This window comes from Zonotrichia leucophrys, chromosome Z, assembly GCF_028769735.1.
Source record: "Zonotrichia leucophrys gambelii isolate GWCS_2022_RI chromosome Z, RI_Zleu_2.0, whole genome shotgun sequence".
In the NCBI taxonomy this organism is placed as follows: Eukaryota; Metazoa; Chordata; class Aves; order Passeriformes; family Passerellidae; genus Zonotrichia; species Zonotrichia leucophrys.
Window position 1 is genome coordinate 51,929,063 of NC_088200.1, and position 27,732 is coordinate 51,956,794.

The following is a 27,732-nucleotide window of genomic DNA, read 5'->3' on the forward strand; positions in this document are numbered from 1 at the left end:
ACGATGATAATTAAATTGGGATCTCTATTTCAATGTGTATACATGGACACAAGGTAAGCAAAAGTTGTTTTTAAAATATATTTTCAAATCACTGTGTTTTGACATGAAAAAATATTCTAATAAAGGTTTTAATGAGCAATTGAACCAGGTATTTTGCTCTATTATTTTAGTTCACTTAGGACATTTAGATTGATAGCTGGCCAAAACACAAACAGAACACCAAAGATTATCACTATTTTCCTTTAAGTTATTTTTCACCGTCTTTAAGAAATAAGTCCAATAAAAGTACTTTTTTGTTTTGGTAGCTGTTACTTAGAATAGTGTCTTCCAAACATCTGAGAACAAAAATAATCCCCCACTTTTGGAGGTCATCACATATATTTGTTCCTTTTTTGTTTTCATTATATTGTTTTATGGTTTTTATTTTATGATTCTATAAGCAACTATGGACCACTCTACTATGCCCACAACTGTAATACTACTTCTCAGAATAATAACACCACTTACAGAATTAAAAAAAAAAACATTCGGAACATTTTTCCTACAGTTTTCAGTGAACAACACTTTACTTTCCACACAGCAGACAATCTACTGCAACAATAGGTGGCCTAGTACTCTTTGCAGTGTGTCTTTTATTCAAAAAGATAGCAGAGTAGGATATACACAGTACAGTCATTATCTTCAGCATCCATGCAAGCTCACATGAAATAAGAACACTTCAAGAGTAACAGTATATTTGTGTCACTCCACCATGTATTGGTCTCCCTATTGACACTCAAATTATTTTTATTACTATGAGACAAATTTTAGGGAAAATTAACTTCTACGTGCAGCACAGCTGGTTCATTTTCAATTCAGAACTTTTCCCAAGAGGTCCCTCATCCTCTACCCCCACCACCATCCCCCAAAAAATAACCAAACTCTAACTTCTTGTTGGACCAGAAGAGACTAAGTGATTTGAAGAAATAGGTATGGCAATAGTCTTCAACATGCCTACATGCTGTGATTCTTGGAGCTTCCAATGCAGGGCCTTGGTGAGGGGAATACAGTCTCACTGGGATTACAGAGATGTGGAATGCTGCTATGAAGATGTACTGAGTCTTAAGGAAAGACAGGGTGGGCAGTCATGGAAAAGACTAGACTAGACAGTCAATGAAGGTCCTTTCTTACCTAATTTTTAAACATGTCATTCTTCAATCTTTAGTATTTACAATTTTTTTTTTTGTTTTCTAAAAATCTAGTTTAAGTACTATGGTAAGTGAAAATTTTAAGTTGGCATTAACAGAGAAAGAATGGGAATGTCTGGTTGTGGAAGCATGAAAAGAGATGAAGGAATTTCAGTAGAGGATGTGCCAAATGAAACTAGTTCAGCAGATTTTCAAGATCGCAGCACATTTGCAAGTAGTTTCTAAAGCTGTGTGGGTTTTGATAGTGGGAATACAGACTACAAGTTAAACAAGAATCAAGCTATACCCAGACTAAAACATAGCTATGACCAACTGAAAACCAGAATCCATTAAGAAATCAAGGAACAAAAGACTGATTTGGAGCTACAATGCACCCCCATGGAAGACATCAAGTCATCTGAAAAAGTGAAACTGTATATAAATGTATAAATATAAAAAATATATAAATATAATATAAATATATGTATTTATCTAAATATATTTGCATAAATAAAACCCATTTACATCCTTGTGGAAAGAAAGGGGTTATATTCAGTACACAGTACATAGCTTTTCTATGCACAGCTGCATAAAAGTTGCCATTAATTGTCAAGAAGAATATGTGCATGAGAGGACATGTAGGGAATTAGTAACTGATACATAAGTTTTAACTCAGGAGAAGTCAAAATGTTATGAATGGAGTGAGAGTATTTTTGGGCATTAGAATTCTAACCTGTCCTAAGGGGACAAAACAAAATATAAGGATGAGTATCTATGGTAATATAGCAGGAGGGCTGAATAAAGAGGTAAATAATAACTGAGAACAGTATGGGGGGCCATAAACAAAGTGAAATTTGTGCTAAGCTTCTATTTCAATGCTACACTCACATCTAGAGAAGAGTCTTGTATTTTTCTAAATATCGTTTCTAAAAGAAAAAGTTCTGTACAGACAGATATTTCTGTCAGATATTTCTGTCAGAAAGGCTGACAATAGTCAAGATTTGTTTAAGGTCTGAATTTGGAACAATATGGAAAGCTAAGTTGAGTTTAAATTTTTAATTATTTGAAATCTCTCTCATAATAATATTTCAGCATTTTCTCAGATTGTGAACCAAACTCAATAGACGACACCTTTCAAATTGTTATGTTTTGTCCCTAGTTAGTCTTCTTTATCATGAGGTTTGTGAATAATTCAGTTTACAAAACATTATTCAGTGATTAGAGCAATATAATTGAGAACTGTTTAAGACTAAAGATTTCTACTAGTTTATAATATTGAAAAGCTATAGAGCAAATATCTGTACACAATTAGGACTCACATTTTACTTTTTCATTTAACAAACTAGACACACTGCAATTGTGCTAGAATTACATACCTAAAAACACAATAGCAACACAGCACCTGTGTATTGTTCAACATGGGCATCTGAAGACAATCAGTAACATCATACAGTAGCATCAAATTTGGATGCATAAAAAAGACACACTATTGGAAAATAAGGTATTAGAAAAAATTCTTGACGAAAGACCATTTAAAGATATCATAATAAATGCATCTGATAATATGCAATATAAAGTAGAATGAACAGTTATTGCTTCCTTTTTTCCAGTATCACCTTATTAACTCATTTGATTTAAGATTAATTACTGATATTATGTTGTTTCCTTCAAATTTGCATTTTTCCATTTAATCATAAATTAACTCCATTTTGCTTTCAGTGGTTTACTACTGCTTTTGGCTTCTTCCCATTTTTTGGGTTTTGATTGAAATAGCTTTCCAACCTTTTTTTCATAATGCACTAGAGCTACTAATACGAGGAACTTGTATAAGGAGATAGGACAAAAGCATGAGTTTCTTTCCCAACATAAGTGAAGAGAATTTATCTTGAGAGCATTCTAGGCATTGCAGTCTTAATGGCTAGGGCATATTTATATCCTTGAGCATGGAAAAACCAACACACAGCAGGACTAAGTTGTTCTCATTCTGTTTTGAGTATGTTTACAACACAGCATTGATTTTTATCTGTGGCATCTTGCCTTGACATTTTTAATGTCATTTCCTCTGACTTAAACCTGAGGTTTTGACTTAAACAGGAGTTCTGAAACTCCTGTTCTACTTCTAAAAAAATTCATAGACAACGAGATTATAAAAATATTATTTCTCTTGTATTCGTAACATTTTCCATAGATTTTAATAAACACTCAGCTGAGATATTCTGGAAGAAAATAATTCATAATGTGAAAGTCTACAATATTTCTAAATTCAGTATCAAAATTCAAATAAGAACAAACAAAAATGTATTGCAGAGGTAACAGCATGGGTTTTTTTCTACAAATACTAGAAAATTGTTATTAAAAAGCATGGATGGCATACAGATACTTCCTATCTTAAGCAATGGGATAAACATGAAATTGTACCTTGTGAATTATTCATGAAGCTGAATATGACAGGATTAAGTTTTCCTGCCATCAAGCTATTGTATTAATTTTATTCATAATCGGAAACAGTGCTTTTAGTAAGTTGCTAATTCCACAGGGAGAAAATGTGGCTTATAACATACTTTTAAGCCTGCAGGATCTATAGGTTTAGAAAAGCATGGCCTATGGCACAAAGAACATGTAGAAAGCTCAGAAATTATTTCTTCCATGGAAAAAGGTCCACAATTTCACAGATAAAAGGGAGGAAGGGTTAAAAAAAACCTTAGAATTTGATTCTTGAGGGAGCTAAGGAGAAACAAGACACAATTGCTGTTTTAAAGTCACATTTAATGAAAAGAGAAATAGATTGCAATGGACTTGGATTCCATCAAGACTTATTACCACTCAACAGCTGATGCAAGTAAAAAATATAATCATTTTAAAACAGAAATGTTTAATGAAAGGTAGCTTTAAGAGTATTTTCTGGAATAATGATCTCCTAGCTTACTTCTGTACACTGTGTTTCAAAGGAAAAAAGGTCATCTGTCCTTTAAAACAACTGAAACAAAACTTTTCATAACATTTTTGTAATGTGAAAAGCATTTTGGGGCATCAGGTGGGTTGTTCAAGAGGATATTTGTTTTAATACCTCGGAAAATTTTGAATGCCTTTTTTATTTCTTCTCACTTTAAGGCATAGTCACTTGTTCATATAGTAACTGGCAGTACTTAGAATTAGATCTAATTTTAAATAACTCCAATTGTAAATTCTATTGTAAATAGGGGCAACATTTTTATTGGCAGAAGATGAGGAATGCTAGACAAAATCTTTTTAGCCACAGGAGTTCTAATGAAATTCTTTGAGCAATATAACTTTGAATTGTATAACTTATAAGCGCATTCATCAGAACAGATAAAAAGATCTGTGGAAATATTTCCTCTTCTAGAAGTCTTTCAAAAAATAGGCTTTATTTACCAAAATGGACAGAGAAGTCAAAATATAGAAGAGGGTAGGAGAAACCTAATGTAAAACATATAGTATATTCACTTTGGCAATGCTTTAAATTCCAAGGCAAATTCTGCAAGCATAAAATAGATTTTAAATTATATTAAATGAAAAAATATCCTATCTTTAAAAATTGTTTTTACTTAAGCTACAAGAGACAGGTAGTGCAGCCTTTCCTCAAAAACAGAATGTAAGGAAACAAAATTTCTTTAGAAAAATGTCCTATTAAAGCAATCTAAAAATACCTGAGATGTTTAAACTGCCAAAGACTGATTAGACGTGTCAAGGATAAAATTCCTCTCTGTATGGAGGAACCATACCACGTGCCTATAACAGTACAAAAAGGATTCCCTGCATTCTATCAGAGCTCTGGAACAGTGACTGAGGTCATGGTCAGCATAATGGGCAAATGAGACACATCCACAGCTGCCAGCCTAGGAAGGGAATATGCGAAAAGAGGCCAGCCAGTACTGAGGAACACCATGCATGTGAGCAAACCCAGAGTTGCCATCTGGCTCTGAATAAATACCTAAATCCTTGCAGTACTCTTTTTCACACATCTGCTTCTAGGGTACTTGAAAGCATCAAGCAGGTACTAGCCTTTCCAGGAGGCAGAATGTAATCACTGCCATATGCCACAAAGCATACTTTTCTAGGTGTTCTAAAATGTTTAAAATGCACTGTTGAACTGTAAGTGTTCTTTTGGTGCTCGCAAACTTCAAGAAATGTACTTTTCAAAGCATCTTAAAAACTTGGTGCAGTAGTCTCAAAAGTGGAGTTCTTTGTCAAATTCAAATTTGCTGGTGAATTCTTTTCCCCTGTTCAGATTTATTGTTTAAATTGGTTTACACATAAATGATCACATCAGCTTTTAAAATACCATCAGAAAGACTTGTCAGAACATTTTTGTGAGACAAAAGAGGGAGAGGAATAGCCTACCATTTGCCGAATGGACAGAATTATGTATGAAGATATAAGATTTGGGTATGGATTTAGCACACTTGGTCCCACAGGTCAAGCACAGCTGCCTAAGGCCAGGTCTATGTTGATGTATCCACTTCTCCTCTGAATACAGAACACTATGGAGTACAAGCATCTGATCTGCACAGCATGGCTTAACTTCTTCACATTTTTCATCCAGATATCTATTGTCATTTTTAGCACATTGGAGAGGTTTCATATTAAATTATTATATTATGATTATTATATTATTATATTATGATTATTAGTGCTCATGTTATGATATTTCCTCTAATACACTTTTCTCAGAGTCTCAAAGATTTCATTGGATCCTGCACCCTGAATTAAACTTTTTGGAAGCACCAAGATAATTTTTTGGCTATTTGCATTTGCTTTAGCCACATCTGTACTTACAGATTTACTTCACAAAACGGCTTGGTTACTTTCGTTTTGACCTGTTGGTAAATCTTTTGTTAATAAGTCTAAATCAGTATAATGTATCAGATAAGGTACATAGCACAAGAAAATAAAATCTCTCTTCTAGATGAGACAAACCTATAGGCTGAGTTTCAGAACTGGGATATAGAATTATTATTTCTATCCTTCCAAAACATAAGCAACTGGAAACGTGCAATTGTAATGTATGTTCCAAATTTCAATATTTGGATGTAATAGTACTTGCTTATGGTCCAGCAATTCAGCAAAAAAATCAGGTATGAAATACGAACAAATTTCAAAGTGATCAAATGTCAGTTTGAATATGATACCTAGGCACCTGCCCAAAATACATCTGATTATCTTCACAAAGAAGTAAAATAGCAAATTACCTTGTTCATAAGAGAAAACTCTGTTTGGGCTAAAAAAGATTTTATTAGAGTCAGAAATTATCTATAAGCATCTTCATGAAACCTGAACAGAAAAACATGTTGCACTGGGTAAATGAACCAAAGCATATTGGTTAGATTACTGTCTGCATCTTATTTCAAACAGGTATTTTCTTTCCTTGTGAGACTACACTCTTATTTAAAGCCATTCCAGTTACCTAACATCATGATTACTCTTCAGGGTTGGATTTTTAACATTTTGTTAAACAGTTTAAATTGCTGAATCACAGAATAATTTAGACTGGTCATGCTGCAGGCCATGCTGAAAACACTTCTGCCTAAAAGAGGACTGCCTTCAAACCTAGAAGAGGTTTCTCCTTCTCAGGTTTGGAGAACCTCTACAGTCCTTATCAGGGCAATCCAACACAGACCTTTTACAGTGGAATTTCCTATCCTTACCTAAGCACAGCATCCTCTGTTGTGCTTCTTGTCTCTAGCCTCATAAAGGGCATCCTCCAGGAGTCTGGTCACTCTTGTTCATAAAGACCTATTAAAAAGCTAAAGTCAAGCCCAAAATTTTGCCATCAGCCCACTTCTCTTTAGATTTATATAATTCTAAGATCATACCAAGCATCCTCAGCTTACTCTCCTGTATAATGTTCTCCAGCCCTCAAACAACATGATGGCCCTATAATACAGTTTCTTTGGTTTCTCAAGGTATTACCTCTACTGGGGAGTCACACCACGATTAAGATGCCCTCCCACAAGGGCTGAGTAATACAGAATAATGTATTCTTGTTATGTTCACTGCAGCGTATGTTTGAGTGTGTGTGTGTATAATGTATGCATGTTTAAGTGTATACATATATATATTTAAATATACAGCATATAGTCACACACACACACATGCCATAAGGATGTCAGTGTTCCAAGGTAAATTTCCAGTGAATAATTATTCAGAGGACATCTGTATTAAGGTTCAGATTGTATTACCGTTGGCACTGTGAACCATCATTGAAAAGTGAAGAAAACAAGGGTAATTACATTAGAAAAGAATGATGGATTGCTAAAGGGATTATCAAGTTCTAGACAATGGAAGACTCACCACAAAATTTTTAGCATAAGCATAAAACGCATCATGAATTGGACTCCGAACACTCCTTTAATAAGATATGTGTATGCTGAAGGACCAGGAGGAATAGATGGATGTGTTAACAAAATGAACAATTTTACATTATTGTAATTATTCCAAGAGCGTCTGATTCTGAGCCCAAACATTATTAAGGCCTTCACTTTGGGAAGTGGGAATCACAGAATGGGAATCACAGAATCATACCATAATTTGGCTTGCAAGGAACCTTAAAGATCAGATCATTCCAGCTCCCAAGCTGTACTAACAGAGATCAAGGCTGGTCGGGCTAGCAGTAGCATCTAGGGGAACAGAATGTCCGAGAGTAACCACAGCAATCTCCTTAATTTAAGAAGGAAGACTTCATGGAGTCTTCAGTGTTAGCAGGGTTGACTTCTCTGTTTCTCCAACAGCATAAAATGAAATCAATTTCTAATCTGTATTGTTATGGTGTTCCTTACTGACTGGCAAGAGGCATTGTGGTTATGCAGAGACACCACGACTTTACAGATCTTCTATCTTTTCTCTTCCCACAGTTGCTGCTAATGCAATATTTTGTGTCTACTGGAGTCTCAAAGCAGACTAACCACAGGCTGCAAATGAAGTATTCTGTAATGGACCCCTCAAAGTGGTTCTAGCCCTTTAAAAGCAGATTTAGAAAATCACGAATCCCTGAAACACCAAAATTAATTCATTTCAAGGATCTATTTTGGATCCAAAAAATAGCACATCAAACAAGATATTCAAGTGATACTTTTCTGCTGAAAAGACATGGTATTGCTATTATCTGTTTGGATATTTGCATTTTTCTGAGACTCTGAATTCTCTCTAAAAGGATGCAATACAATGTTGAAAGAATTATAACAATGAACACAAAATCTCCATGGTTGTGTGAGAGGCATTCATCAGTAGTACTTTGAAAATTAATTAGCAGATTAAATTTAATTTCCAGGAAAGAGATTTGACTATGAATACAAGTTTATTGTCTCTTCCAGTCATAATTTTTTAGGATTTCTCAAACAATAAAGCCAGGGGTAAAAGGCTGGCATACTTTCCTGGTTTTCCATTGTTTGAATTCTGGATAAAATTACATGTATTTATGTAAAATACAACATCTTTGAAAGAAAAATGGCGGCTATATTAGGATACTGTTTCAAATTCTATTACTTTAGCTCCAAAAATTGTTTCAAAACTATTTCTGTAAATTGTAAGGTCTTAAATTGAGTGCCTTTATTACAAGTCTATGGTTAACATCATTTTAATTTCTGCATAGCCTTACATAGCTTAGAAACAATATAGAGTCTAACTTCCATGATTGTGACATGGTCTGCAGAAAACTATTGAGCTATTCTGAGATTTACATTTACATCTATATTTTTAATATCAGGAGGCCTTAGCTACATTAAGATGTAAATGAATGCTTTAACTAAGCTTTCTTTGGCAACAAGAGTTTCTTGTGTATCTATTATTCAAGAGAAGATTTCTACTTACGTACTATTTGTGGTGTCTCCAGATAAAGGCCTATAAAATATATTTATTAATCAATAGCATTGATCACATATTTTTATCTTTTTTGTTACATATTTTTGAAAATGTGGAGAAGAAAAAATGTAATCACAAGCTGTATTTTTTTTTTTCAAAACCAGAGATTTCGATTTACAAATTATCAGCTTGCGTTAGGTTTTTTCTCCTTCTCTGGCTTTCAGTCCTGACCATCTGACGCCCTCTCAAGTAATGAAGAACATGTTAATGTTTGTACTTTATCCTGTTGGATTTTCCAAAAATTTAGCGCCTTAATCATGAATGCATTCAATAATCTTGGGAACAGAATAGATTAACAGAAAACATGAAATATGTACTTATTTTATATCTTCACTGTACTCACTTTTGGCATAGAAGTTAAAAAGCCATCTCAAAATGACTATTGTTTCCACTAAGGAAATATTTGTAATTTTAAGTTAGCAACAATTTTTATTTATAAAAGAAAGTGAGATATTCTACCTTTTTATCAGTCCCATTCTAGCATTTTTTATTTACTTGCTTTGTATTCCAGAAAAAAAAAAATAGAAGCCTCTGCAGCACACACTTTATACAGCAATGCCAGTTCTGCATCAAATAATGGCTATAAAACTGTGTGAAGCTCCATTGACTCCAACAGAATCTGCAGGGGTGGACACATCTGCCCAGTCAGATCAGATTAAACTAGCTCTGCTAAAGCAAAAATGTCAATGACTTAAGAAAGGACAATTTGCAGTATATTCCACCCCATTCATCTGGCAACCAAATTAAAACTACAGAAGGTATTTATCACAGAAGCTACTGTGCCTTATTACTATAGAAAAATTTCTAGGGGTACCAATTATATTTGATAGATCTACTGATCTTGCTAAATTTACGAGATTAAGATAATGACTAAATTTATTGCAGAATTTCAGTATAAAGAAGTTTTGACATTTGTTCAAAATCTGCTAACAGTTAAGAAGTGACTGATAACTTTGTACTGCTGGTTCTTGGAGGCATTAATTAATTTATCTGCACAACATGCTGGTATGCATATCCCAAGACCTGACAATTACCATGAAGCAGATAACTGCATCTATCTATACCTTTATATTAACACATAAATCAAACAATTATATTTTTTATAGACAGCTAACAAAAATGAAAGTATTTTTTATTTAGCAGTATGTTCCAACACAGGATATTTTCTGATTATTTAAATTACAAGTGAACTATAGTCCTGCTCAGCTCATGAAGATTATTTTTACTGGGAAGTGATGTACCCAAAAATAAACTAATACATCTATATACTTAATCCTTCCAAACAGAGAGGAAAGAAGGGAAATTTAGGCATGGTTTGTTTCCCCTCCTTGATGCCAAATAAAACATTATAGGCTTACAAAGGACATAAGGAAAATAAAGAACAAGCACTTTCTAGACCATCTAAACAACATAAAAACCTCCTCTCCAATGAAAAATAAAAAGTGACCCAGGAGCCAAGGGAGTGTTCATGCTAATACTTGTGAGTCTGCAGACTGCCCTGATGACAGGATTTGCCTCCAGGCAGGCACTTCTTCAGGTACTTCCCATCACATTAATGACCATTTTCCTGTTGGAACTAATGAAGGTAACTTTCAAGATCTTCTGTTTATTATGGAGCCATTTAACTCCTTAATTAGTTTAACAGCATTCAAATTGCTTTTTGGAACCTGACTACTTTCAGCTGCCATTAAACACCCAAACGGGGCAAATAATTTAAGAAAGCCATTTCTACTACCAGTAGAAAATTACTAATATCTATCAGACCGGTGTCATTCTAATGTTATCAACCTTAATGGATAAACCTTAACAATTAACCTTAACCTTTACCAAGTGGTATCACAGAAAATGTAAAAAAAAAAAAAAAAAAGAAAAACTAAACTGTCAGAATTGTTGCTGAATTGCTGAATCAGCCAAGCAAAATATATACAGCAGACAATATTTGGATTAGATTACTAGGAAAGCTTCTTTCTTAACTTATTTCATCAAAAACTATCTTTCAAATTGAAGTTACTGAGAAGAAATTCCAAATATATATGTATATATCTGTCTCCTCCCTCAAATTCAGCAGGGTGCACCATTATTAGTTTTCCAAGTTAAGGAGTTTTTGACAAATTACTCTTTTTAATTATCTTTTAAAAAAAGTTCCTACAGTTGTAGTTTGAAAAAAATAAAAATAATTATACAATACTTAACAAAATATTAGCTACAATTTTATTGATTCTTCTTTGGATCAGCTTTGTTTCTTCTGTATATGAGATTCACAGAGCAGATCATAAAAATATGCCTTTATTAAAGGTTTTAATATTGAAGTATCTCATAATTTAATTCCTAGTGATTCATAGCTCAGATCAGAAAATAAAAATGTGCCCTTACTAAAGGTTTTAATAAATAAGTATTTCATATTTTAATTCCTAAGGCAATAGTACTTTCCTTACAGAATAAAATATATCCATAAAATAATATTTTTTATCTTTCTGTTTAAATAATTTCTCCTCATGTGCCCTCGTGTGACAGGGATCCAAAGAGAAGGACACAGATGGTGGAATCACAAAGGAGGGTGTTCAATAGCTGTATCACCTTCTCTGAGGAATGTGAAAATATATTGAGCCAAGAAAGCACCAAAGGAAGTCCCAAAAGAACCTTGGTATCTGCAGCTGCTCTAAGAAAACAGAAGTGACATAGTAATATAAAATAATTCATTCTAAATTTCTATTAAATTCCCATTTGTTTCCGTGAAGAGATGCAAGGTTTGTATTGGCTCAGGCTTTATCAGAGTTCACAAACAGGAAGTAAATGTATGACTGAAACATATTTATCACTCCACAGAAGAGCATTTATCTCCTTCCAATTGGTATTACATGGAACAGTTCTCATCCCAGTTTTAGAGCTGCCCTTAGTCCTAAGTCCATTTGCAATAACTGGCAACAGTGTTCATAGCCACACACCGCAGAGATCTTTATGAGCTACCCTTTAACCTTCAATCTATCTGGCAATTTAGCTGAATGCATAGAGGGTAAATATTAACATTATTTTAAAGCCAAAGTGTACTTTGCAGCTGTCTAATTATACTACCTTATAATTAGCTATACACAATGACCTCTAATCCTTTTGTTAATTAACTCTGTCTTTATGTGAAAAATGTATTTACTTTGATGAAATGGAACTATTTTCATAGTTCTGTTTCTTCCTGTCCATTTTTGTGTCCTTTTCAACAGGCACAGATATATTTCATATTAACAACTTTCTTGCTTATCTCTCTGTGTTAATATGGTACCATATGAGTATATAAAATTTTGAGTGAAACAGAAGATTCATGTTTAGACCTCAAGATCTTTTAATTTAATCTTAAAACCAGAACTTCCTTGATTAAGTCAGTGATTATGTAATAATTTATAGGATGCTGTTAAATATGTATTAGTTTAATGCAGACAGAAAACCTAAAAATTAAGAGCCATGTAATAATCAGGCCAAAATTTCCATGGTAGAATTAGGTTTTACAAAGATGAGAAAGAAGAACCCTCTTAGAAATTTAGTGATGTTCTTAAATGACTCTGACTTTTTAAAAGTAGCAAAGATTGTAACTGTGGCACCAGATATTGATTAAAACAACACCAGTACTTAAGCCCCAAATGATGATTGACTATATGCATATTTGGCATGCTGTGTCAGATCCCTACAATGGCATATTAGACTCATAAAGATAATAAAAATTAAATACAACTCATACTTCACCAAGTATAATATTGCCCCAGAGTCTCCAGTGCCTTTATTTGTACTGCTACCTCTTGGACTGGTGGAAAATTAACATATGGCTCTGACTCATTCAGCTCTGACATACAGAATACTTTGATTATCATGCCACCCACAATATTTTAGATATTCTGAGGTTTCCAGGATAGTATGCCTTAAAACATCTAATACCCATCACTATGTGGTATACATCTTATACCCACAATATGTTCATCGCCTTCTCTTCAAGGTTGTTTACAGAAACCTCAGAGGGAAAACCTCAGAGGGATCAGACTTTAAATAACATATTTTCTAATGAAATAAGGCAACCACCTTTTGGTCTTTGCATCTTTTAAGAAGCTTTAAAAATCATCAGGAACTCTTAGTTAACTATATGTGAACAAGAAATCTGAGTATCTCTCAAAATCAAGAAGAAATTGGATAAACCACTAGAAATGATGGCTCTAAACAGCACCCCCTACTACAGCTGTATAATGGATAGAGGAAGAGGCCTTATTAGTGAGCAATTATGCATGCATATTCTGTTGAAGCACATTTTCCATGCTGTAACCCCCTGCCTCAAAGCAGACTTCCACTTACTTAGAACAGTGTCAAACAAGGCCAAAGAGAGATGGCAAGGTAAACAAAACAGAGTGGACACTTCCCCTCACTTACCCTTTCACATCGGGGATACTCCCAGTGTCATTTTCTTTGGAAACAGATGTCCTCAGCCACCAACAGCTCAAGAGAGAGCTGCAGATTCTCTTCCCACCCTCCACCAGCCCCCTGCACTCCAAGTAGATATTTGCTACAAATTTCAGAGATTTGTTGGCTGAGCTTCTTTTCCAAAAGGCATTACTCTAACTGCTATATCACATGGGAGCTGGAGTTGCTGTTCAATCTACTTTTACACATATTTCCCAAGTGGATATATTTTATTGGCATTTCCTGTTCTTCCATCAGGTACCAATAAAATATTTATAGATCCCATCACTTAAAGTAGACTAAATGAGAAAAGGAAGCCTCATGGTAAAATGCTTTTTACAAAACAAAAAGAAAGGCAGTTCTGTCTTTTACTTGAAAGAAGAATGTACCTTCTTCTCAAAATATTAGCATCTTAATCAGAGATACTGGGTCACTACTGCATTTTGACTTACTGGAAGTTATTCTATTAATTTCTTTTGAAATACAGTCAGTTGGAATTCCTGTTTATTTGTTAAACCTACCACTGTAACTGGTAAAAACACTGCAAATTGACATAATGTGAACAAGCACTGGTAATTAATAGTACTGTAAGAAAAAATATAGGTACTTACTTGGCAAATGTAATTTATAATTTCATAGTTAAGGCTTTTATCCTTTGAAGGAAAAAGATTATTTGAATGAGTTTCTCACTTCAGATAGTATGTTTCAATGAATGCTGACATTTTTATACATTTCTATTCCTTGTTTTGATGAGGATGACACCAGCTATTCATTATAATCAATACTTGATCTTTTCCCTCTTAAGTTTCAATTTGACACAGCAGCAGTGAAAGAAAAATACTACCATGTTATTTATTTGGAAAACACTGAAGTGAGAAGAGGAAACTAACAGCCACATTTGGAAATAATTTTACATTTTTAAAAGAATGTCTGTGTTTCATATAGCTTTTGGATATTTCAGTGTTCTTATCTCTACCTGTTTTCGCTAAGAGCCCTGACTCTCACTCACTTGAATTCAAGATCAGTATCAGAATAGTGATGTTTCCCTGGAGCTTGGATGACTACTTAGCTTTCCTGCAGCTTAGCTCCATATCTAGATCAAATGAATTCGATGTATTCCTTAAGTAGAGTTGGATGGGAGCGTGGAATGGTACGGCCCTACTGGGCTAGGCACGTCAGCAACCCTTGGGCAGCTTCAGCAAGTTTGTCAGGTCCCTGCCAGCGCAACCTGATCACTGCCACACTTCACTGTTGTGCCAGTTTGCTGTTTACAGCAAGTCAATATTTCTTAACATCAATAGCATAATGTTTCCACTTAATAAAGCTACTCATATGAGTGTGTAGGGGGGCAGTGCTGCATTGGCACATTTTCAGATGCCTGTTTTATTTATAGAAGGCCTGGGGCTTCCTTTTTTAAAAGGAAGGCTAGTCTAAATGGGTTTTGTAGTGAAGCACTGGAGGTTTAACTGAGATTTTTAGAAATGGTGAGAGAATAAGTGGAAACAAACACCTACCCAATATTTGAATTGTGTGTTGGGCCAATGAGACAGTTTTGTTGCTAAGGCAGTTTTCTCACACCGTCATTTTCTGCTTAAAGATTCTACTTCTAATTTATTTGATTGTAACATTCATCCTAAATTTTTCTTGATCTTTCAATTATTTTGTCTTTATTTAAAACTGTTGGTTAGTACACCTCATACTGTGCTTTGAGGATTTTTAAAATCAGAGTTTTTTAAATTTCTGATTAAAGTTGGTAGTATCATCAGTGATATTCAGTGTTTACAAATATTAATGTTAAGGTTACGTGTGGGGATAGAATGAGAAATAAATAACTAAATAAAAGGAAAACTGGAAACAACCTTGTGGCACTGAATAAAATTATTCAAACTCTACTTTTGATTTTACATTTTGAAAAACATTTAAACACTCCTAAATCTAACATGTAACATGAATGTTTGCTGAAGCATTGTTTTAACTAAAATATAATATCAAATATATTCATCAGGGTTTTCAAAAAGAAACAATCCTGCAGTGTTATTTTACCCACTCTATACTCACAAGAAAGCTATAAATACAGTTTTAAAATAAACAGCTTTGATATGAATGATTTCTTAACAAAATATGACTTTTAAAGATCACATGTAAATAAAATTAAGAAAAAAAAATTATCCCAGAACCCGGCCACGGAGCATTAAATCTGGCTCAGACTTGCATTTCTGTTACTGTAGCATTGAATGAATCTCTTAACTGATATGTTAATTTTAGTTGCATGTGTAGCATGCAATAGCATACATGTGTAGCATGTAATTCTGAGACTACTTTCACAGTGACCTAAATTCATTCTTTTTCCAGCAAGCCACAAAAGGCTAATTACATTATAAAACCAGTAACTTTTGTTCCTTCATTCTACAGCGACAGCATCCCAGCTGTGGCCTGTCTATTTCTGCATTTTTGCGCCGTCCTTGCCCACTGCTGGGGAGGGCAGTGCCGGGTTGGCGCAGCCAGCACTGGCTCCGTGTGTGCGGCAGGCGCTCGCTGCGAGCAGCACCAGGAGCGGGCGTGCGGGACTCCTGCGCCCCTGGACTCTCTCCAGGGCTGGGAACTCATCTCCAGCACCTCGTGTCATCCAGCTAATGTCAAACTCCGCTCGCTTTGTCTCATCTTTTCTCGTTATCACCATGTGCATTAAATTATCATCGAGCAAGTTGTCTCAAGTGATTGCGCTTACTGCAGTGCTTATGCTTTGTTTCTACACAAGTAATGACATGCATTATTATAGTCTCATTTTACTGGTAAATTTTCTGAATTGTTTCAATAAACTAAAGGCTGCAGAATTATTTTGGAAATAATTCACATTGCTATATTATTCTGTACTGAGTCTGCTGCATAAATGAGAAAGTCATGCTTTCTAATACAAGATTAACTCTGGTTAAATCTAGTGTGCTCTACAGTACAAGGAGTTTTCATATTACTTGGTTAATATCATAAGCAGAATATATTTTACCCTCCACCTAGTGGTGTGTGTAGGATTCAGGTGAATTAGATGCCAGCAATTTGGAAATTAGCTTCTGCTAATGATCTATAAATATAGTTTCAAAGTGGATATGGATGCATTCTAAATCTCCACTATCATCCAGAAAACAATCTTGTATACATAACATGTCTCCCATCCTCATTTCCTGTGATAAAATGATAGACATGTATCCTGCTGAAGACTCCACTTTATTAAAGACTCATCACTTCTCGTAAGTACAAAAAGAGGTAAAAAGGTAACAAGGAAATTTTGAAGCTATATTTGTCAGTATCCTCTGTAAAGTTAAGACTACCAAGTTACAAGTCAGAAATGAACATAAATGCAGCTAGGCCACAGCTACCAGGATAAAAATTCACAAGATTTGCCCTCTTTTTCCTTTCCAACAGAAGAAATGGTTAAAACATTACTTACCTGTCAAAAACGTAAAATATTATCTTGTAGTTTCCAAAAAGTTAAAACACACCATGGTAATTAACGGGTTTACAAAATTCATTGTCCTGTATAATAGATGTCTTGAAGAGTATATTCTCTTTCCACAGTGAGTAGTCAGTATATGGAAGAGGAAAAAGGAAAAAAAATAAAGCAGACAGAAGATGAAGACTAAGAAATTAGAGAAATGAAAACAAGAAAACAGCTGGTCTAGAAATACTGCAAGGCAAAAAAAAAAAAAAAAAAAAGTAGAAGGTATCTACTTCCTCAGATGTGGGAAAACCAGAAATATTTTCCATAGCTCTAGAAAATTAAAAGGGAATACATTATTCCTCAGTGTAATTTTCCCCACTGAGATACAAGCTAGCTAGTTTTGCTGATGATATTCAGCAATCTCAGAATCATAGTAATTTACCTTCCCTCTAAGAAAAAGTTATTAAACTGAAAATGCATTTATTGTTGGAACAATTAACTTTTTGATTGTCTCTAGTACCTTGGTTCCAATTCCCAGTTTCTAGCCACAGATCCAGCTTATCCAAAATTTTACACCTGCCCCTTGTCCATGCACTCCAGCCTATTCCCATCTTCCTCCTCAACCCCGCAGAGCTGCCTCTGCACTTCCCAGGGGACCTGTGCACAGCCAAACTCTTTTAGCTAGGAAGCAGTCTTTCTTTCACAGTTTACTACTACTTTGCCCTTTCGTGTTTCAGGTCAGTGGTTTATTCTCTCTGCATTCAGGGCCTCTCCTCCCACATTTCTTACACCAAGCAGGGGAATAAACTGTTTAGTTTTCAGAGAAGGAAGACCCTTTGTTCTGTCTTCATTAGGAGCATGCAGGGTTATAGTTGTGCTGAAATTATCCATGTGCCTCAGATCAAATAGACTTAACAGGAGACAGCTATGTGGAAATTCAAAACCTACAATTCTAAGAGGTCCTTTTTTAACATCTATGAACTTTGTTTCCAAGGCACATAATTTAGCCCAGTTGGGTACATTTTCACAAGGGTATAAGGAAGAAAGGGAATATGCTCCTTACAAAACTTTATTTCTTCCTGCTCTAGACTACGGAAAAACTAACATTCAGCCAAAACTAACAGCTTAATGTTTTTAATCGTACAATATCTATGTGTTTTGTTAACCTTGTTATTGATTTTCTGGACTGAAATTTTATCAAAACAGAACATGCCATGCATCAAAATTTTATATACAACTGATAGGACATAAAACAATTTCTCTTTAACAAATAAATTCCATGATCTGCTGTGATAGGCAATGATATCTAGGTCCCCTGTTGAATACCCTGTGAATGGATAAAATTTTATTTTACAAGGACTTCTAATTTCATAGAAGGTATCTATCTAGATACGAAGGTATCTATCTACAAAAATTGTTTAACCACTTTGAAATACTGCTTAATATTAATGTTTTCTGAGGAAACATTCTTGGATGAAAAACTATTAAATACAAGAGAAACTATTAATTCAGACAAGACTTTTGTTATTTTTGACTTTGATATCAAATACTCTAGTTTTTAAATTCTTAAAATATGATCCATTTTAGTGTATCTAATTACACTATGACCACTTCTATAGTGCATTTAGAAACTTCTAAACATTATTACATTTACCAAGTCAAACTTTGTCTAAAGAAAAAAAGTTTTCAACATGTCATTCTGTCAGACAGAATGAGTATAGACTGTCACACTGAAAACTCAGATACTGAGAAACACCATTATAACCTGAAGGGATCAGGCCTTTATCAGAAAGAAAAATAATTTGTACTTTCTCTAACTTGAACTTTGTGCTGAGCTGAGCTTCACAATATGTTCCTGACAAATTATCTATTCTTTATTGATCACTTAGGACTGAAGAAGTCAGAGGTGAACCTTTTCTGGGTTGTTTGTTTGTTTTTGTTACACTGAGCTCTTTTACCATCATTAAATGCCAGCAAAACAGCAGCTGCTTGTTACCAACAGCAACACATAGATATTTCTTGGATTGCAACTATCTAGACCCCCAAATTCAAACACAGCTGTCTTGAATTCTTATTCCTCACAACTCATTCCACAGACATGGCAGGTGTGCTGGAAAGGACAGAAAACATTGTGGTAGTGCTGTAGGTATTTGTGGATTTCAAGTTTTCACTATTGTGACCTACTAAGATAATATTGTGAATTACTAAGATAATATTATACTTTCATAGGCACTACACAAAGTCACAGAGAGAGAAGTGTCTTCTTAAAAAGGTACCTTGTATTTTTAAGCTTCTCAGCATTTTTAATTATTACAGGACTTTAAAGTACTGAAAATAGCACTTCTAAAATTATTTCTCCCTTCTTAGTTAAGAACTATCACAGATATTAAAGAATGCACTGGTTAATTTAAATCTACCTTTGTTTGATATAATGAAAATCTTGAAACATTTGTGAATCATTTAAAACATTTCATTGACCTACTTTAAAAAAAGCTTATATTAATAGGAAAAAGTGACTTCTTTTTCAGCTGAAACCTAGTTACAATGAAAACCCAAGGTAATTATTTCAGTCATCAACATAATCCCAAAAGGTGGTGTTTTATGTGGTGATCAGACCTCACTGATATTTTTGCCTCATTAAGTTTTATAATGCTGCTATTCTTGTAAGCACTTTGTCCTATAAATGCAAAACCACAGCAACTAGAACCAGCCAACAGAGACCAAGGGGACTCAAGAGACACAAGCAGATTATTCTATTGTTTTTAGTCTTGGGGGTAGTCCAAATAATTTCAAGAGTAAAAAATAGTGAAACCCAAGTAAACAACATTAATGATAAATTTATATCAAGAATCTGAGACACAAAATCTGGAGCTGTTTTTTGATACCCATTAAGTTTCAAGTGTCGTCCGACCTCAAGCTCTGAACAGAATCCACTGATGGAAAAAAACTGCAAGCTAATACAAATACCACAAAGCAAAACATGGCAAACAGCTAAACCAAGATGCAATACACAGATGGGTGAAAGGTACAGTAGGACTGCACAGATGGACCAAGTTCTGTTCAGCTGCAGGAGGTTAACCCTTACTTGGATTTTGGTTTATTTTAATTAGAATAATCAAGATATTAATCCTTAATAGGACTTCTCTGCTTTCAATGTAATAAAACTACAGATTAAAACTGTATGAAAGCATTTGATAGATTATATAACTATTCAAGAATAATATTTTGGGGAAACTTGGAACAAAACCAATTTAAAAAAAAAAAAAAAGTGAAAGAAACCTTGTATAATCTTAACAAAGTCTTTTCTGAAAAAATTGCTCCCCAAAAATCTTTCCCAAAATCATTTGATTTTAGGGAGAAAAATCTGTATCAGAGGGGGAAGAATATTTCAGGGTCTTCATGAAACCCTCTAGGTTCAATGGAAACAACCCAGCACTTGTCAGGCAATCAAATTGCTGACTATAGAAATTCTGTTCAATTCTGAAAATATTGTGGTGAAAGCTTTTTATTATTGAAGGGGAAAATACTTTTCTGCTAAACTTCTTAATAAATTTAATATGAATTTAAATACAAAGTACTTAAGCCTATGCTGTAGTTGTACAAGCTCTAGTAGGCTTGGACCTGTCCAATAACAACCATTTCCTACCTCACTTCTGTTTTTCTATGATCTATTTCTTTACTTATCATTATGAAAGCAAATATAAGGAGGTCTTTCAAAAGTTATCAGTTGCTAGGTAATGGGAGTGATTAGTAAAGAAAACAATATTCAAAATAATTAAAAATTATACCAGTAATGAAAATGAGGACTGAACAAAAAGTTCAGAAGTCTTGAACAGAAGCAGAAAAGTCTCTAAAAAGCATATTCAAAAGGAATATAAATTATATATCAATTCCAACACTGTTAAAAATGTGATAGACACTTTAATCACAGTGTTATTGGAATGCAAATATTATTGAAAAAGGGACTCACAGATCTGCTCTTAAAAATAAACACATCCATACAATTTATTCAAAATGAAAGAATTCTAAGAGTCTGTCATTTAGAGAGACTAATAAGCACACATTTCCTTTTTTGCTGAAAGAAAGTGAATTTTAGTCTCTCTGCATTAGTTCTACTCTTCAGCCAATCGTAATGTTGGAGACAGAAGAGTGGTTTTTGTATGGCATGTTTAATCACTTGAAATGGCATGTTTAATGACTTGAATATCTTGAATAACACAGATTCCAGTGCATTTATACTGGCAGAAGTTTTAACTAACTTGCTGTTTGAACTTGGCTTTCCTTAATACCAGGCCAAGGTGGAAGTAATTTGGATTTATACCAGTATAACAAAACACATCCTATTTGATACAAATTTGCTTACTCTTTCCCTGCAACAATCTTGCAACACACTTGCAACAATCCCATCCATTCTGCTCCTGAACATCTCCAAGATTATCTGAAATTTGTGTTGTGTTTTGTAAATTGGCGAGCTTAGAGAACTTATTAATTCTGCAGATGAGTCATAATAAATCAGATTGGAAAAGAGGCCAATTCCAGAGCTGACAAACTAATGTATCATCACTGTGTAACCTTAGCTGACACAGGAATGTAATTTATTTTTTAAAATTATTAATATCTGTATCTGCAAATTCATAATAATTTTCAGGCTAAAAGGATCTTGCAGGCACCACTTCTCCTATGTTCTTTCATATTTAAAAACTTTATAAAATTTCAAAGGCGTATGTCACAGGATTTGAAGGGTTGAACTAATTAGAAACTACTTCAAGGTTAATGGGAGAATAAGTCCCCTGCTTAAAATAATTCTTTACTATTTTAGAAGAAAAATATACTAACAATAAGTACACTTACACTCCAAATAAACGCAGTGAGTTATTAGAGAGCTAAAATGCTGTACATAGGTGATCAACCATAAAGTTACAAGTAAAATAAAACTAATCTGCAAGAGATCAACCAGGTCAGATTATGAAGACTTTATAATTTAATGGAGTGTTCCTCCCCATTTGTCACAACCCACCTGTGAGAAGTGGAGAGTGACTGAGATTCACAAATATCCTTGACATGGATTAGGGGGAGATAACTCTCAAAGTCTGTACATAAAAAACAGCTTTAATGGAACAAATGCTCTGCAAATGTTGACCCTCTCACAATTACATTTACTTAAGCTATGTGCCTTTATGAGAAGTCAAGGTGGGATTTATGTGACTTAACAATTTAAAGAGAAAAAGAGAGAGGGGTGGGCCAGTGGAGGGGACAGGGGAAAGAGAGGGAGAGGTTCTGCAGTGACAGAGAGACGGAGGTTCTCTCTGTCTCTACCAAAGAACTCTGTTGACAGGTGTGATGTAGACACCAGTCCTGGTGTCTACACCACACCTGTCAACAGAGTTCTTTGGTAGAGACAGAGAGAGGCACACCAACAGAAATTCTGGAAGTCTTCCTTGGCATGTTGTCCAGGCACATGGCACAGTCACTTGGGCCTTGTCACTTACAATGTCTGAATGAAAAACAAGGAAAATCAACAAGATGTAAAGCACAAAAATGAATCCAAATGTATTGATTTAAAATATGGCCATAAGAGAGGGACAGAAGTCAAGTTGAAAAGGATTAAGGGTCTCCCAACATTATTACATTCATAACCAAGGAGAGACCATCATACAGTTATTCATTTATGTTTTTCTTTTCACATTTCCAAACACTATATGAAACAGACAAATAATTCAGGAAATACTTTGGAGCAAAGACAGTCATAGTCTATAATCATGAGTGATGTGTTTGCCATGATTTACTAATACATACAGTGTGTTTGTACAATAAAATTGTAAAACAGTTCTCATGTTATAAAGTTAAGTAGTCCCAGTTTTCTCTTATGTTAGAAGTCTCAGTGGAAAATCTACATAATAATTCAAAATGCCTTTTAAGTGCATGCAGAAAAGAATAAAAAGAAACTTTCTGTTTAAAAGCTGAAGCAGGGAGGAGTGTTTTCGTTTGCCCCTATTTAAAGTTCTTCAATAGTCTACAGACCTCTTATCCAAAATGTCGCATTTTTTCATAGAAATCCTTTCTTTCACATTTGTCCATCTTCTGGGAAGCAGAGCCCCAGAAAAAGAATGTAAACAATTGTTATCGGCTGCTGTGAAATGTAGCAGGTGATCCTGTGATTGGTTCATCTTCCATGTGTACCATTAAGGGCCAATCACAGGAGCAGCTCAGGGACAGATTCCCTGGACACAGAACTTTGTTATTCATTCTTTCTATTCTATTCTTAGCTTAGCAGCCTCTGCAACCTCTCTCATTATGCTTTTTAGTACAGTTATAATGTATTATATATCATATATCAATAAATCCAGCCTTCTGATCAAGAAACAAGATTCTCATCCTTCTCTCACCATGGAGACCTCCTCAGGTCGCTGTAATACCAAAAAGTTAATTATAGAATGTTTTGAGTTAGAAGGACCTTAAAGGATCATCTTAGTCCCAACTCCCTGCCACAGAAGAGACAATTTCTACAAGACCAGGTTGCTCAAATCCTACCTATCCTGGTCTTAAACACTTCCAGAGATGATGCATCTTCAAATTCTCTGAAAAACCTATTTTAGCGTCTCACCTCCCTCTAATTTCTTCCTAGCATCTAATATAAATATCTACACTTTCAGTTTAAAGCCATTCCCTCTGTTCTGTCATTATCTGCCAGAACAAAAAGTTGTTCAGCCTTTTCCTAAGCCTGCTTTAAGTACTGGAAGGTGACAGTGAGTTCTCTCCAGAGACTTCTCATATTTTGGAACAGCTGGTGGTATCCCAGATCTCTTTGTATCAGCATTATGGAAAAAAAGGACCACCATTAGCTTCTGATCTATTTGATTAGAAAATTCCTTTTAATTTAAATATATTCAATGAAGATTGAAGTAATCTTTTAATGTGTATCTGTCCAAATACAATTATTTAGAAAACTATATAACATATAACTTCCTGAATAATAACTTCGGTTAATCAAATAAACTCCTGTTATGAGGAACTCTATTATTCATTTGAGATCATTGTTCATTTAATAAAAAAAACCTAAAAATTAAAAAAAAAAAGTTAGCCTAGGTCATTACCTAGAGAGGAGTACCTCAACCATTCTGCAAAAGCTCTCTTGGAGATTCTTTTATTAAACTGGCAGGTTCTTCATGAAGGAACCTCTCACAAACACATTTAGGTAGGGTCAGTGGTCTTTACAATCTAGATGAAAAATAATTTGGTTTTTTTGAGGATAAAATACAAGAAAAGACTCAGAGATTCTGGAAAGTATTTCATAAAATATCGATACCCTTTTTAGTTGAATTTCAAAAAATTAATTTAAATATATTATCTGTTTTAGTACAGGCAATTATTCTGATTTTGCTTTAATGATCTAGACAAATGTTATTCACAATAGTTATTGAAATGAGGTAACCTTTGGTCTTCTATTTCATACGTGAAAGACTTTCTCTGAAGAAACAGAGTTAGCATTTTTTTGTGTGCTCCTGCTTTTTCATATTGAATTATATTAAAAATGATCAAAAAAGTATATGTAAATGAAGTTAAATTCACTGACCTACTTCAGATCTAGTTCAGCTTGACCTCATCCTCTCATGTTTCCTGACCTGTGGTGCTCTCTTCCTCACTTTCTTTTTATCATTAATCTTTACCCCTCCTTAGCTTCTTCCTCTGCATCCATTGATCTTTCTCCTTATTAGAAATGCTTCCTTACTTGACTGTAATTCTCTTTCTATCCCTTCTCACAACTCCTACTGTGGGTCTCTTAAAAATGTGTATGAGTACTAATCCATATCTATTTCCTCACTTGCTTGTTTTCATTTCACATACCAATCCTATTCTAACTGTCCTCAAAAATGAATGAGGTAACCTCTTTTGTTGATCCCTTCAACAGATGGGAAATCATCACTTCTGTGATAACCTGCTGTCCTTGTACAATAATGTATCTTGTTTGGGTTTTTTTAATCTCGTTTTTCTTTTTGTCTTCGGGGAAATCTTTCTTATTCATCTTACTGCTGATGTTTCTTCAGTGGAAATTACAATTTCTTCCCTAGTCTTCATCCATAATACCTATGTTGAGAACTTATTCTGTTCTTAGGTTTAAATTGTCATGAAATAAGTGGCAGAGTTTACTGCACCTGTGTTTTCTGTTCAACCACACCTATGAACCTATCATGTTCTTTACTTTGGTTCACCATTTCCAAATTTGAACAAGTATTTTTAATTAATTGTTTAAGTTCTTTCTTGAATTTTTTGACATGTCCACTTTTGCAAACTCTCAATGAAACTACTCATGCCTCTTAATTACATCTCTCTTTCCTGTCTTCATCAGTATTAAGTGCTCTAAAATCTTACAATAAAAGCAAGGCAAATTTGAGCAATTATCTGGATGGCCACATTAGCTAAAGTATGTTGATATTATTTTGAACTTCTAGATTTTATTTAAAAAATAAAAATAAAATAAGAAAAGATATTGTGCAGCATTATCTCTATGAGAACAAAAGTTGAAGTAATTTAAGTAAGTAGTATCTACAACATTCTAAACAGTATTCAAGGTAGTTTGTGTTTGTGTACATGTACTTATATGAAAGTCTGTATGCACACATAGATGAAATAAGATTTGAATTAATCATAGAAGAAAGGCCATTATTAAAGTATGATTATTTAAAAGGAATAAACATAATATCTTTTGAGGCACAAGAAGACCAAGACAGCAAGTAATGGACAAATGATTCCTATTGTATTTCAATTTGGCAGCAGGGCTGCTAAATAGAAATGCTTCCCAAGTCTATCACAGAGCAAAGCTTTATTTAACCACAGTCATTAAGATGAATCCCAAGGGTCAGATTTATAACCCCCTTACTTGTTGCGTGCAATATATGTTTTCTAATACTTTTGCATGACTTGATACTATCTTCAAACTAGAAAGTTGTTGTTAATGCTGTTGCAATCACAAAGGAAACCTTGCCAAGTCCAACAAGTTTCCTCCATAACAGGAGACACAAAGCACTTGAAGAGCAATCCACTGTTGGGGTGTCTTTTACCCTTTTTATTTTCTAGAGAATTCAGCTTTTGGCAGATCATCCTGAAATCTCTATTTAAACTCAATTTTAGATGGATAAAAGAGGAGAAATGAGTTTCATTGTGTAGGTTAGGACCCCAGTTAATAGGAAAACTTCTATGAAAAAGGAAAAGCCAAACCAACAAATGTATCTTATTAGGTGACTTGATTTCAATTTGTCATCTGCTTTTCATTTAGGAGAGACCACAACACAAATTTATATCTTTTATATGCTGATTCACATTACTTGAGTGAGCTGTATCCCATGGGCTTTGTCTCTCTGAACAGGAGCTAATTACTTAGAGCAACGTCCTTCCATATGAACGTTTCTATTCACTAAGGAAGTAATCAAAAACAAACAACTTAAACTTCTAGGAAGTTCTGTAATCCAGAGTCTTGGTTATTAATGCACTAGAATACTGTAAAACTCATACTCATCAGAACTGCCTGAGAACACATTTTCTTTTAGCACAACAGAGTGATTTTTAGACATTCCCTCATGCTGGTTGTCCCATGAAGAGTTATTAGCTATCTTGTCAGTAGAGAATTCATACAATACAAATGTGTTCTTTCCAAAGAAACAGGTTGGTGAGGTTGGGTCAAACTCCCTTCTGAGTTTGTATCAATGTATGTGTGTAAAACCTCCTACTAGGCTTACTCATTGCAAAAAGGTTTTGGTGGAAATAAATATATTAGTACTTAATTTTATCTACTTAAGTAAAAATGGTGAGCATGAAGAGAACGGATTAGTTATTTCTCACTGCTGTCTGTCAAAGTACCAAAAATCTACGTGATCAAATACACTCAGTAAAAACTGAGTAAACAAAACACAAAAAAAACCCTCAGTAAAACCAGAACTTTTGAGTCCCTATTGCTATATTATAGGCATTAGTTTTGTATAACACATACAAATTAAAGGAAGATTAGACTTGTAAGAAAGATTTCAAATGGTTCTACTTTGCACTTTGGTGCAAGTACAAGGACTGTGTCAAATAATATCATGCCTCCAGGAAATTAAAATTTTCCCTTGTCAACTTCTAAGAGACAAAAGCCTTAAACTGCTGTCTTCCCACATCCTGCTCCACAGAACACTAATATCAACATAATATACAGTACTAGTTGCCACTGCACAATAAGGTTAAGCACCCAACTGATGTTAAGAGAAATAATATCTTTTTTATCTTAATATTTTCATTTATAATCTCTTTCATGTGAATTGTTTGAATATGTACCAGCATTTTCCAAAGAATGTCCACTGGTTTCTTTCCAGTTAGACAAAAGGTCTGGGAAGCTCACTGTGGTCAGCTGCCTACTTTCCAACAGGATTGGGATAAGAGAGACAAATAATTTTCTCATCAATGTTCATATATACGGTGATTTAAAGATTTGCTCAAAACCACAGCAGATGCTACTCAAAGCAGCAGCAAAATCAATGTGATACAGTTAATCCTGATTTTCATCCTGACATTCATATTGATTTCTGATTTTAAAGATTACATACACTGCAGAAAATGAATACAACAGGACGAATTGGATTTACAAGTATTTTCTTTTACTGTAAACTTGCTAGCCTCTTATACCTGTTTGATGAATTGTGGAGATCTTCTGAAAAGCATTTTCCAATCAAGCTGTAAGTAACCCTTAAGCCTATTCTCAAGGCAATGAAAGATATCTTAAAATACTACATTTTCATTGCCTGATGCTTTAATCCATCCAACATAGTATTAAAAATATTATTATTA